General features: G+C 38.6%; 1 protein-coding gene across 15 annotated transcripts in view; it reads left to right on the top strand.

The window, feature by feature from the left end:
- MCTP2 (multiple C2 and transmembrane domain containing 2) overlaps positions 1-14,906 on the top strand; it is a 259,511-nt gene that overhangs the window by 17,347 nt on the left and 227,258 nt on the right. Inside the window, exon 2 of one of the 15 annotated variants that reach the window (XM_082449073.1) lies at positions 11,933-12,021. The exons of 13 other annotated variants lie outside the window; for them this stretch is intronic. The gene's annotated coding sequence lies outside the window, so the exon portion shown is untranslated. Of the gene's footprint in view, positions 1-11,932; positions 12,033-14,906 lie in introns of all 15 variants that reach the window. One more of the 15 variants, XM_082449074.1, reaches the window with a different exon arrangement.

The raw sequence follows: 14,906 nt of genomic DNA, 5'->3' as shown, positions 1-14,906 counted from the left end.
TCTAAAGAGCTAACACAGTGGAATAACCTTGAAAACAAATTTATCTAAGTGAATTTATACCTCATGATGGGGACGGAGAGTTGTGTATTTTTCCTTTTATTAGCTCAGGGAGGGTCTTTGTATCTCAACTGTATTAAACGCCATGAGCTCTGCAAGGTGAGATCACTCAGAGAACAATCATAAAATGAAGAAATGTGGCCTGAAACTATACATTTGATTTTTATGCTTATTTATAGACTCCAGCACGAAGGGACTAAGAGAGCAAAATCGACAGCATAGCCCAACAATTTTAGTACAGAAATGGTCCTTTCTGGGGGAAAAAAGCTATCTTCATTGTGTTATTAAATGTGAATCAGTGCTGAGTATTTATAGTGTGAGAAGCCGTAGAAACTGTCCACCTAGTCAAGTTTTAGCAAGTATCCTATCCAAGTTAGAAGCAATACGTGGATATTTATATACTGACATAAGAAACACGACTATGGAAATTGATTTGAAAATTGTGGCTCTTGGGTGACTTTTGTTTGATTGACAGTGTATGGAGATGTGGAAATTTCACACAGATATTTGGGCTGGGAGCATCTCTTGAAAAATCAGAGTGTTGGGACAGCCCTTGGCCACAGTGAGGAGGACCTTTGCTCCAGGGAGTCCTGTGTGTTCTCTGGCTTGCCTCATCCTCCAGCACAACTCATCTGCCTGTGTTCCTGTTTTTCTTCTGTGGCACCCATGATCACCTGAGATTTGGACCCTGCTACAGACACACTTGTCTTATTATTATTTTACCTAATGCATCCTCTTAAATGGTATCACTTTATAGATCCATATGTTCACTCCAACTAGGCTTAAAAATCAATTTTATAACTTATTTAAAAATTTTGAATTGTCAGAAAATAAACATAACATAAAATTTACCACCCTACCCATTTCTAAGTGTACTGTTCAGTGGCATTAAGTACATTCACATTGTTATGTAACCATTACCACCATCTGTCTCCAGAACTCTTTTCATCTTGCAAAACGGAAACTCCGTACCCATTCAACAACCACTTCCCATCTTTTCCTCTCCACAGACTCTGGAAGCCACCACCATTCTATTATACTTTCTGTCTCTATGAATTTGACTACTCTAGGTGCCTTATAATATGTGGAATCATTTCATATTTGTTCTTTTGTGACTGGCTTATTTCACTTAGCATAATGTCCTCAAGGTTCATCCATGCTGTAGCATCTATCAGAATTTCCTTCCTTATTAAGGCTGAATAATTTTCCACAATTTGCTTTTGTATTCATCAGTTGATGGACAGTTGGGTTGCTTCCATCTTTTGGCTATTGTGAATGATGCTGCTATGACCCATGGTTGTACATATACCTCTTCAAGTCCCTGCTTTCACTTCTTTTGGATATATATTCAAAAGTGGAATTTCTGGAACAGATGGTAATTCTGTGTTTAATATTTTTGAGGCGCCATGTATACTGATTTTTATAGTGGCTGCACCATTTTACATTCCTACCAACAGTGCCCAAAGGATTCCGATTTCCCTAGATCCTCACCAACACTGGTGATTTTCTGTTATTTTTTTTAACAGTGGCCATCCTAATGGGTGTGAGGTGGTATTTCATTGTAATTTTGATTTGCATTTCCCTAATGATTAATGATGTTTTAAAAGTTTACTATAGGTGCAAAAAACGACCTTTTGAATTGTCATTGAAAAAAAATTACCCGGAGAGGCAAAAGATGTGGATTTTAGTCAAGTCTCTATCCTAATTAGCCATCTGATCTTCAGTTCCATTTAACAGATGTGAATTAGACCTCTGCCAAGCGCTGATGGCTGCACTGGGTGCCACAGGGAGGAGAAAAATAAATTACGATTTTTTCATTCATGTCTCTGGTTTATAGTTTTCTTGTCTTTGAAAGTAAAACGGCTGAAATCTTTTCTAATTCTGAAGATTTTAACCTATGACCTAAGGATGTAAGTATAATCCAGGGTCTCTTCAGACTAGGTAGGATTGCCTGCCATCAAAATACAACATGAAAACTTTAATGTTGAGGGGAAAAGGAAATGGTGAGATTTTTGAGGAGTCTACAATTAAAATCTGAATTTTATATATTTACAACTTTCACTTAGTCTTAATTTATGAGTTTGATTTTGAAAATTTAACCTATTTTAATCAGATAATACTATTTATTACATTGTCACTGGCATAAGACTACAGAGAATTTCTCTCCTCTTCACAGCAAAGCTTCTTGAGAGGGTGTCTCTTGTCATATCTTGCTTTCCTGCCTTCTCAGTGCTCTGCATTCTGGCTTCTGTGTTCCCAAGGGCTCTACTGCCCTCCCAATAGCCAAAAACAATGGATGCACTTTAGCTTTCTTCAGCTGACTTCTCTGAAATATTTGAAATGGTTGGTCTCTCCCTCTTTGAAACTCTTTCCTGTCTCAGCTTCCTTGATTGCTCCCTTTTCCTCCCTAGCTCTCCTGTGCCTCTCTGGAGAGTGCTCAGGTTTTATTATAAGTTGTTTTTTTTCTGTGCTGCCACTAAAAGTATGTGATCCCTATGGTTCTGTCCCTAATCTTGTTTTCTTTTTACTTTACACACTGGCTTGGGAAAGGGGGAGGGTTCCTTTTCTCCTCATTTCTATCCAAACCTTGTTCTTAAACTGTAAACTTGGACAGCCAGTTGGGCTACGTAGTCTGTCTCCAATTTGATAACTTATCAGTCCTTCCGACTGAAGATATTCAACGTGGAATTCATCTTGTTTTCTGTAAATGGCTCTTGCTTTTACTTTCCTGTGTTCATTGGTAGTTTCCATGGATTCCCTGCTCCCAGTCTAGAAACCTTGGACATCTGCCTTTGCCTTACTCCTACCCGCCCAACACATATAAGCAAATAGATAACATAATTCAGCTTCTCAACTAGTCCCCTCATCTCTATTCTAATTACCATCTCCTTGGTCTATGCCCTTACCATGATGGGTTGATCCATCTGAAGTGCTCTATTAGCATCTTATTCTTAATACCTCATAGACCACACTGTATTGAAATTGTTTTGTTCTCTCTCCTACTGAACTGAGTGCCTCAGGAGAATGATAAGTGTATATTTTATTCCTTGAGCTAATACCTAGGGAAGAAAAATCATACCCTCATTACCACTGCACCCCAGTTTTTTAAAAAAAACTCATAAAAACATGAACAGTATGATAGTTCCTTTTCATGTCAAAGATTTAATTCTGTTTCAGTATTCATAGAGTTGTAACCCTTAAAATCCAAAGATGGAAAAAGAAAGTTTTCTCATTAGTTTAAAAAAAAATCTTGTATTGTTTTAGCTCATTGGTGGGTTGAAACCAACATCTGCTTTTAACGTGGCTTTTTATGCTCTAGAGCACACTGTTTACTTTCACCTTCAGTGACTCAGATTTCCAACTGTATAAATCAGGGTTGCACATGCGTGCACTGAAATGACAGGGCAATGGTGGGTGACATGATAGAAAGCTTTCAATACTTCGATGGTGGATTGGTGACAGCAGATGCTTTCTTCATAGCATTTGGATATTTTTATAGTTACTTTCCACTTGCTTCTGTTTATTATTGCTGCTTATTTCATAGGGTATTTAAATACCATCACTTTTTAAATTAGCCTTTGTAATTTTCTGTATTCTTTTTCACTCTAATGCATCAATAATTATGTCATCCACCACGTCTCTTTGGTTTTTGTAAATTCTTATTTTATAATTTTGACTGATTTACACAGAAGAGAGATTTGGTGATCCCTAGTTAGTGATGGCAGTGTGGCTTAAGGTATAAGCACAGATTTTGTGGTAAGAGAGAAGCTGGTTTAAATCCTGGTACTGCCACTTACTAGCTGATGATTTGCTTAATATTTCTAATCCTTGATTTATTCTCATGTTTAATCAGAATAATTTTGTGTACCTCTATTATGGTTGTGGGGATTCAGCAAACTCTTAGAGAAAAAGTATTCAGTAGAGGGCTTGCCTATAGTTATCACAAAATAAAGGGTCACTATTTATCATTCTTGAACTAATTACCCACTTGATTTGGAAATTTGACAAATGTGTCCAACGTATGTTTTCTTGAAGCAGTTATTTCCTACGTGGATGAAGTTGAGATCAACAAAACTGAGCTATACAAATGTTAAGAAAACACAGATTTTATGTTCTGATAAATACTAAGTTGTAGACATATTTGTTGGATAAATGAACGAATTTAAACTGTCATTCTTGTCCTTATGAGAGTAAACATTACTTTATCATTGAGCACAACCTTAGATGATTGATGAGTCTTATTTAGAAACTGATGACTCTTTATTTAGAAACTAATGACTTTACCAGAGAGAATTTTCAAACTCTGTTGCATTGCATGTAATTTCAACAATGTCACTGTATCATTTTTCTAAAGCTTGAAGTTTTCCGATAGGTTTAATCTAGCATTTTTGTAAAAGATGTATTACGCTTGGGAAGGGTCAGTAATATGATGGCAAAGCTGGGGTTGATGGAAACACAGCTTTTCTGAATCGCCCATTGGGAGATCAGACATGTTCCTCCTCCTCTTTCTAAAGATAACTTTCAATATATAGCATTGATTAATACTTTAAAAATAGTCCCTAACATTTTGAGCTTATAGCTACACACTGAATTTCCTGGTGAAATGATCCATCTAGTCAGGACTGTTGACTGAAATGATTTCTAATATATCTTTACAGAAGACTGCTAAATTTCAAGTTTGGTCAGCCAGGCACTTTGCAGACCTAAGAGAGAAACAGGATTAGAAGATCTTTTTAGGTTTGTTACTGTTTCAAGTAGAGAGATTTTCTTCTGTGGGACTGAAATCTTTGGTATTAGCAATCATTTGGATGTAAACAGCTAGAAAGTTGACTGTTAATTTTTTTTTTGTTTAGCAGTTTTGTTTTTGTCATAGCACTTATCACCATCTAACATAATAATATTTTAATAATTATTTATTTTATTTGTACCTGTTTTCCCTGAGTAGTGATGAATTCCATTTAGATAAAGACCTCCAAGCAGCGAGAGTGTACACCGTGAGGAATCCTGGGGTGTTTTAGTAGAAGGGATTGGAGGAGGTCTCTCTGGGTTTATGCTGGATGGTTTTAAGGAAGAACCAGGGGAGGCTGGGACCACCTCCAAGCTGCGTGCTGTCCTGAAACCAGGGCAGTTTAACAATTGGCTATTCCAGTAATCTTTGCTCAGGAGATGGGAAGAATAAAGTAAAGTTGTGGGAGCTGGTATGAAAGAAATAATCACTCACGACAGTAGGGGGTTAATACAATGTTTGGCAGCTATGGTGTGATCTTGGGGAACATGTGTTCTATTGACTTTGCTGCTGGACCTCTCTCTCTGTAAGTATGTCACAGTGTGAATTTTAGTAGGGATGATTTTTCTTAAGTGTCCCATGAAGAGTTTTGTCTTTTCTTCACAGCCACATTCTAGTGTCCAGAACAATTCTTGACATATGGTAAGAATAAAATACAGGCACCCATCCCCTCCTCCCATGTCTGTTGAAGGAATAACAACTTTTATTGATGATATACTTTACTTGGTCCTTAAGCTGTTCGCCTACAAAATATGGGGCTCCTTTCAGACAAAAAGGAAAGTCCCAGTAAATACTTGCAAAAATTTGCATGGCACTGTTTAGATTGACAGGCTATTATAATGTCCTTAGTGAATATCAGGAAGGCAGCTGGCTTAGGGATTGGTCTCTTTTCCGTGAGGGTGATTCTCAGTGAAGTAAAGGACCTTTTTGAGAGGAAGTATAACTTTCTCAGGTTCTTGTTTCCTGCATGGACCTTTTTGAGAGGAAGTGTAACTCTCATGTTCTCATTTCCTGCGTGGATGGAATAGGCAGTAGATAATGTAAGATGTGGTATAGGATTTATGGATACGCTTTATTGAAATCTAAATAATCAGAAAGCTCAAAACGAAAAAGTGAATAGTAAACCAAAGAACCTTTGATCCTTTAAGCTGGTCTCACTCCTCTGACTCTTGTGTGAGACAGAGTCTCCACAGCACCCAGTATGGTCCTTAAAATATACACCGAATAAGATCCATCCTCTAAAAAAAAAAAAAGATCCATCCTCTTACTGACCTCCCCCTCCCCTCCCCTCCCCCTCCCTGCTGCACTGACTTCCCAGCTTACTTAAAATAAAATCTAAAGTCTTTGTCGGGCCAACCTCTTCTCTGATGTCATCTCTTCCTACTGCCCACTGGGTCCTGCAGGTCTGGCTGTGTTGACTTCTTCGCTCTTCTTAGGATACAGGGAGCATGCTTCTGGATTTGGGCTTTGCATCGACTCTCCCCTCTGTCTGGAATCCTCTTCCCCAAAGAGCCAGTGTTTTTCCCCCTCTTTGTCACTTAGATGTCTGCTCCTATGTTCCTTCTTCCTCTGTGAAATGGCTCCATCGCCCCCTCCATGCATATATATCCCCACTTCAAGAGAGCAGATCTCTCTGATTGATTTGGCCACTGAATTGTTGAATACACAAGAGGTCAAGTCAGGCTTGGGAAGCTGTTCCTGAGAGTCCATTTAAAAGAACTTTCAGAGTTTATGATAGATCAGACCGAATTCAACCTTATCTTCTATACATTTTGCATCTGCAGCAGTGCTGCATGTTCACTACAATGAACTGAAAGCATTACAGAGAAAACTTGTTTTATTTTGGAAATGTCACCATTTAAAGAATATTTATGGTCCATTCGGCACATTGACCTTTCATTGTGCTTCAGTCTCATGAGGGTTTCTAACTCCTGTCTCTTATTCACGATGCCACTGCTAAATCAAGGCTTCAGTGAACCAGATTTCTGTAACCCCACTTTATGTTAAATGGGTTTATTTTAATGTTGTAAGCTTGAATTTCTGCTCTAATAATGAGTGACTCCTTTCTCAAAGGAGATACAAATCTTTTTTTTTTTCCCCTACCTCTGCCTCATCACCTGGGTCCAGAGAAAGGCATCTGTGTCTACTTTTGAAAATGCAAATTATATGAATGGGCCGGAGGAAGCAACAGGAAGCAGTGTGTAGTGTAGTTTGTAAATGTTAGGGTAAACTTGAGACAAATGAGATCGTTTGTTGAAATTAAAATTCCCCAAGAGAAACACCCTTTAGCAGAGGTGGCAGCAGTGTTTACTGAAAACCCTGTTTAAATCACACTTGGGTTTTTTCTTTCAAAACAAGCACATTGCCTATTTAAGCTTGTCTGGTTTGTATTACGTTGTTACCTGATACTTTTTTCTGAGAGAAGAGACGCAGTTCTGAAAATAGTCATTGCCTAAAGGGGAAAAACAAATTCTTCTCTTAGTATTGCAGGCTTTTTTTTTTTTTTTTTTTTTTTTGGTTTTGGTTTTTTTTCAGCAGATTAAAGGATTTCACTGTCCAGGTGCTCTAGAAATGTTCTCTGCATGCTCTTTTGATCAGACATCCTATTAGCGGATACTTTTTGAGCAGGCATACTTGCTGCATACTTACATTTTGAGCAGGATCTTTTTGTGCTGTGGTATTGATAGTACATGTATTATTAAACATTCACAAAAATAGAAATTAAAAGGACACATTAGATCAGTCTGAATGGAAGTCCCAGTGTTTTCCGTGCACATCCCATGGCTGTTCTGGTCCCTCCATGGGGCAGGCTCAGTGCATCCTGGGGACTGCCTCCCCTGAGCCTCATGGGTTTGCAGGATCTCCGTGAAAATGCACCATGAAAAGGTGCTCAGACTCTGCACAGGGAGGCTGGAGAGAGAGTAATCTGCCAATGGTCCTGAAAGTAATCTGCTAAACTCACTGCATTCTTCATTCTTCATAACATGTTAGAGTGCATACGGTGCCTGGTGTGGGGTGGTGATCAGGTTGCAGAAGTTCATGCTCCACGTCTGTTTCTGTTTTTGTTCTGTTCCTGCAGCTGTTACTGCTGCTTTATGTCTCTTGAAAATGGAAAGATTTTTTTGGAAATGGAAAGTTTTTAAAAAATTTTATTTGGTAGCAAATTCTGACCTGAGCTCTCAGGAAGCTATTTGGTCTCTGTGTCATTTAGTGTGAATCTTATGTTTGACTATGGGATGCTGACTCAAATACCATTTAGGTTGTTACATAATACACAGCACTTTGTAAAATTTTAAGTTCTATATTCCAAGACAAACCTGGCCCAAGATTTTCATATAAGGAATGTGGAAATGTGCTGCTCTTGCTTCTTTGAAGCCTAAATCGCCCTGTTGTTCAGGTTCTTGCTGTAAGACCATTTTTTTAAAGGATACCTGCATTTAGAGGGTCTTGATTACTTGAAAAGGCTTACTCAAATCTCTGCCGTGGAAAAGAGTGTACCTGCCCTGATTTGGTCACCTGTGCCAGTATGGTCATTTCTGCCTTATGATGATAGGATGGAACAGTAGATGACTGTAGTCTAACCTGTAATACCCTCCTCACTGTGCCCTTTCCAGGTCCCATACATTTGGTGAGGAGCCTTTCACCTCATTGTTCTTTATCTTTCTCAACCTCCCGTCCCCCTTTTGCTAGTTACCAGCTGGATCATTTGCCTTATCTCAGGAATATATGAAAAGCCTCTACCCCGGCCTCTAAGACTGTTCTACTTATGTCAGCCCTGCTTCTACCCTCATTATCTCTGTTTTCTCTACCCGCAGAACCTTGCTGGACCTTTCCTGGGGATTCTGGTCACTGAGCATCTCAGTGGAGATAAAAAGTCTAAGCAAAATTCCTCTCAACTCAGAATCCAATGGGACTTCCTCCAGCATGGTGTATTCAATTTGAGAATGCTCCGCCATCTCTTTGTCATTCCTTCCTGAGGCTGCAGGCTGCCCACTGAGACAAGGTCCACTCAACGTTCCTGCTGTTCAGCTGTTGGCATCATCTCCTCATCTCTTGATCATAGGGTGGAGCCCCCCTCGACAGGCTGGCATGCTTTTAGACTGACCATTCCAGTCCTTCTTTTCTTACTGGGCCCTCATCTTCTCTCACCCCTCAGCACAGGTGGGATGGCTGGGCATACAGGTTGTAGCCAGATATGCAGTGGGGTTTCAAATGCCACATGAAGGACTGTGAACTTTTTCCTACAGGCAGTGCAGGAGCCATTACAGGGGATTCTATCTCTACTTTGGTAAGACCATTGCTCTGGGGGTGTAGAAGAGAGTTTGCAGAGGAGAGAGGCTTGGGAGTAGAGGCAGAGGCTCAGAGAAAACCCTGTATTTCATTCCAATTTCAAACTGTTAATTTAGTTGAGTACTTTATTGCTTGACTGGTAAAACGGCCTGGCAGAGTACGAAGCACATGGATCCTGAGCTAGACAGCTGTGGGTTTTAGTGATAACTCTGCCCCCAAAAGCAAAGCTGTTGACTCAGGGCAAGTTAATCTGTAAAGTAGAGATTTGAATGATTATTCATAATCTCTGCAGGATTTTTATGAGTATTCTATAAATTAAGTTTGTGACGTGTTCTGAGTACCAGGAACATAGTACACTCTCAGTAACTGTTGTTAGTCCCCTCCACGCCACCATGAGATATTTGCACTGAGGTCTGACCTTGTGAAATCCTGGCATATGAAGTTGATTCTTTTGGTATTCCAAATAGTGTCTCTATTAATGGACATAGATAGTATTAGTTAGATTATGTTAATAAAAAGGAATAGTTTTTCTAACCATATACTAGGCTATTAAATAAAGTTCCTGCTTGACTGGTATTTAAGTCTTTTTGGAATGATTTCATGCCATAGTTTAAAACTAGTGATAAATGTGTTTCCCGTTATGCATAACTTTGGATGGAACATCCCATTAAGACTGTGGTCTATATGAGGTTATAAAACTTTGTTGAATAGGAAACAATATTTATTTCATAATTTCTTGTATATGTCAATCTGATTAGACAGACACTTCATTACTTTTGGGAAATTAATAAGTTAATGATTTATATTCTTCCCCTCTAATTATTGTCATTATACATTTTATTCAAGCAATATAATCTATATTCTTTTATTCAGAGTAATTTAGCTTATTTTAAAAGATAAAAAATAAATTATGCTTAAAGAATTTTTGGTTAAAGTCACATAAACTATCTTAGTGTTATTAAGCACCAGTATGTGAAACTTTACAATATTCTTATTATGCAGTTAGCATTACGTTATTTCATGGTACCATTTAATATATGTAGTGTTTGCTAGCTGAGCTTCCTTTGCAAAGAATTATTTGATGATTGTGGTTTTAATTTGTGCAGTGTATGTGTGTTTTAGTTATTGTATTCCCTAGTCTGTTTTATAGCAACTTATAATATGAACTGTTTCTTTTGGGAGATGACTAGGACATTGCTGGAAACATATTGGCCTAGCATCATTTGTCAAGATCAATGGTCTATAAACTCTTAATTTTAACTTTAATTGTGAAAACAAATTCAACAATGGCTACAAGATTTATGTAAGTCATAGCTGCAGTGTTTATAGGTTCCATTTAACATGCATTTAACATATTTATTGCTTCTCAAAGTGTATTTTAAAAGATTTGTGTTCGATTACTTTAGTTGCAAAATAAATTGGGCATATAACTCCTCTGTGGAAAAACAGATTATTATTCCTTCTTTATAGTACAAAACAGACTCTTGACTTAAATCTTTGTGACCATAAACCTGTTTTCTAAGCAGGACAGGACACATTATGCACTTGGGTTTTTGGCTGAATACTGACTGGACAAAATGTCTATCCAAAGAGACATAGAGTTGATTCTCATTATTCACTATAGTTATCTTTTAGAAAGTCACCATGATCACTAAATTAGTGAATAATGGGTCATTACTCATAAGGGAAATACAGGAATAGGTTCCTATAAGCTTCCAGTCACATTTTGTCAACCTATTAATACATAACCTTGTTTTATATGTGTTTCTGTTTAAAGACACCTTATTTAATATATATTATTGACTCATTAACATTGAACTCACAGCCAACAGCTCTGTAACTCATGCCTGAACAAAGCTTAACTCCCACAGGTATTTTCTCCACAAGACACAGCATAGCCTACTTGGGCTTAGGGACATTAGACAGCACTGCAACACTGTGTCTGGGGCCATTATAAACAGCAAGATTGCCAAGAAAAAGCAAAAAATGCGAAAAAGTGGCACTCACTGGACCTCAAAATGGTTATTTGTTTACAGTATGAGATCTGAGACAGGATGCGAGAACCTCACCTTGTTTGACCGCAACTGGGAATGTGTGCATTGGGCAACTCCAATTTTTTGTCACCCTGTGGCAGGTCCGTGAATGGACCTGGAAAGTACTGCTGAGGTTACAAATACATTTTAGTGAGTAGGCGAATTCACAAATACAGAATTCATGAATAATGAGACTCAACTGTAGTTAGGATAAAGTAATGTTGAGGCCACATGTATGCCTTGAATGACAAGTTGAGTAGTTAAACTGTTCCTTCCCAATAGCTGGATCTGGTAGAAGTGAGTAGAGCTAAGCTTTCCTACTGGGAAGGGCTGGATTCTCTACCTGATGCTAACACTTGAGACCTGTTAGGTGTTCCTCGCCTCTTCTGGGTCACGGTCCCTGCCTCCACTTGCACGAGTGAATTGCCTTTGGCCTGCTATGACCTTGCAGTTAGCTTCCCCATCCTGGCCTGGTCTCTGAGTTGGGAGACATTAAGAGTGTGGTGATTAAGAAAGTGGGCTGTGCATTCCCATGTCCTGGGTTCAAATTTTGGCTCTATCACTTACTACCTGCCTGCCCTCGGACAGGGCTCCTCAGCTTTTTTGCACATTCTTTTCTTCTCTATAAAATGGGTATAATAATGTATTATATGATATCCAATATATATCAGATATTTAAGACAGGAGTTGGTGTGTAAGCCCTCACATGTAAACGATCAATCCACTCAGTTATCCATACCCAACTCGCCTTTTCATTTTTCTTAAGGATTTGATGATGCACCACCAACAAAAACAACACCCCCAAAAAAAATTTAAGGAAAAGAATTACGGTGAAAAGTTCCAAAGTGTGAAAAGGTGAAGCTGAGGTGATGCTACAACAAACTGTTGGGTTAGGGAGAGAGAAACTCTCAGTTTGGCCCTGGGTTGACCAGTTCCCAAAAAGAAAGGCCTGATTCTCATTATCTTTTACATAAAAGCAGTTGTTCAGGAAGCACACAGCTATTTCTGGAACTGAGTAATTTCTTTCTTGGTTCTTCATAGGACCCCTTGGTATTCAGATGCCAGTTACACAGATTTGTAATACGTTTGTGTGTACCCGTGTCTCTCTCTCACCTTGGAGTCTTGGAGGCTGGGTGTTATCTCATTGATTTCATCTCCAGGTCTAGCGCGGAGATGGTAACTCTGCTATGGAATCCCTGCTTCTGATGATGTGATTGCCAACACAGCTGTCTCTACAAGAGCCCTGTGTTTGCTCTTCCCCTGATTTTATCATGGATCACAGACATGCAGCTCTAGTGCAGAAAAAGGCATTGGGTGTTCTGTATAGATACTGAAGGCATAAGAGGCAGACAAAGGGGCTGAGTCTAGGGTGGCTTGTGTATGGGGCCGCATGGACTTGGAGGACACAGTGGCTGGGGCCCTAAAGCCATATACTCCATGCTTTTGGTTCATGCCCCTTGATTATGAAATATTTAAACACACATACCCCTGTGTATGCATTTGTTTACCTGTAGATTGCATATATGAAGTTCAAAACTCATGTAATTTATACATTATAATGTGCATTAAGAAGAGGTTGAAAAAGAAGGACGACTGTTCTCAAAGTAGATTGTAGAGATAGTTGCATAACTCGGAAAATTCACTAAATATTATTCATTCAATTACACACTTAAAATGGGTGACTTTTCTGTTATGTAAATTATGCCTTCATAAAGAAGTTTAAAAAAGGAAGGATGAGGTGGAGATGGAATTAGCAGTATATAAACATCTTAAAACGTATTATAAATATAAAAACCCCTTTTATTCTCATCCAATGTATTGAGAACTAAATACTATGGTTATTAAGAGCAATGTGATTAAACAGAATCCTTAACATTTTTAATCACTTAATTGTTTTATTAAAAAGCTCATTTTAGGATTCTAAGTACCACTCTATTACTTTCACCTGTGCTTAATTATCAGCATTCTCTTTAGCCCATAGTTTCTTTGCAAGGATCTTTTTCAGTAAAACTTGGTAACATCTTTAAACGTCTTTAGCCAGTTGTGTGGGTGCACGCACATGCGCGAGCACTTACACACACACACACACACACACACACACACACACGAGTTTCTCAGTTTGCAGCACAGCACAGGGATCCTGAGAAGCTGTGGCCTGTGATCTCTGTACTGTGAAATTTCCATTTTCTCCTCAGAGCAGCTCAAAATCGCTTGTGATTGGCTGATATATGGATTAGGTGTGGGGACCACGTTCTCTTCCCTTTCCTGACTTTATTAGCACCTTTCACTAGGGGAATTGCATGTGTATACTTTTTGGTTTGTTTGTATTTTTATTATTATAATTTCTTATCTGTCTCCTCCTTCAGGATGCACACTCCCTGAGTTCAGGGACTTTGTTTTGTTCATTGTGGCGTTGCCAGCACTTTGATCCATTCTTGGCACAAATTTATGGCTCAGTAAATATTGTCAAACGAGTGAATCAACCCGTATATTAAATTTTAGCAATGGTTAATTCTTCTCAATTTAAAAATAAAGATAACTATACGTAGAAGTTCTGTTACTTAATTCCTGCCCACACTGAGATACGTACACTCAACTTTGGAGACCACTGCCTGTGGGTGTGTGTAATGTGAGGAGCAGAAGAGGAGGTGAGAGGTAGGGAGGGAAGCAACACAGGCACGGGGCCAATAAGAAATATCCTGTACTGAGAGATCAGACACTGTCTTCTGGCATCTGGCATTTGGGTCAGACCCACCTTACCAGTATTAACTTATAAAGGGAAGGAGTGAAAGAGCTAAATCAGAAAATGAAATAGGTAAATGCAATTCCTCATTTAGAACAATGTAAGGCATTCTTGAAGTACAGTGCAAAAGGGGCTGCTGGTGGTGGTTGAGGGATTTGTAAGATTGGAAGAGTGACATTGTGACATACAACTCTCCACAGTGGCAGGACTGGCAAGGACCAGGAAGTACTCAGGTGACTTGCATCATTTCGGTTTGTTTTAAAGAACTCCCTTGTAGTGTGGTTAAAATCCAGTTGGTTCAGTTTTTTTTTTTTTTTTTTTAAATGATTAGTTTTATTGAGGTGTAATATACATAGACTAAAATTTGCCCTTTGGAGGTAAATAGTTGTCTGAGCTTGAGAGAAACAGTCATGCAACCACTACCACAAACATGATATAGACTGTTTCTTATCACCCCTAAAGTTCCCTTGTCCTCTTTTGTAGTTAATCCCCTCCTTTTCCCCAGCCACCACTGATCTTGTTTCTGTCCATATAAGTTTCCCTTTTCCAGAAGGTCATAAAAGATGGTATCATACAGTATATAGCCTTTTGTGTTTGGCTTCTTTCACTTAACATAATGCTTTTATGTTGATATCTATGTTGTTTTGTATATTAAAAGTTCATTCGTTTTTATTGCTGAGTAGTGTTCCATTGTATGGATGTACCATATCTTTAAAATCCATTCACTAGTTTTTGGAGAGTTGGGTTGTGTTAAGTTTTTGATAATTCTGAAAACAATTTCCATAAACTCATGTATGGGTCATTGTATGGACATCTGTTTCAATTTCTGTTGAGTGAATACCTATAAGTGGGATTGTTGGGCCATGTGGTAAGTGTATGTTTAACTGTATAGGAAACTATCAAACTGTTTTCCTAAGTGTTTGTACCAGTTTGCATTCCTATCAGCAACACAGGAAAGCTCCAGTTGCTCAGCATCCTTGCCAGCACTTTGTGTTGT

The sequence above is a fragment of the Balaenoptera physalus genome, assembly GCF_965194825.1.
Source record: "Balaenoptera physalus genome assembly, chromosome: 2".
NCBI classification, from domain to species: Eukaryota; Metazoa; Chordata; class Mammalia; order Artiodactyla; family Balaenopteridae; genus Balaenoptera; species Balaenoptera physalus.
This window is presented reverse-complemented; position numbering and strand designations above follow the sequence as displayed.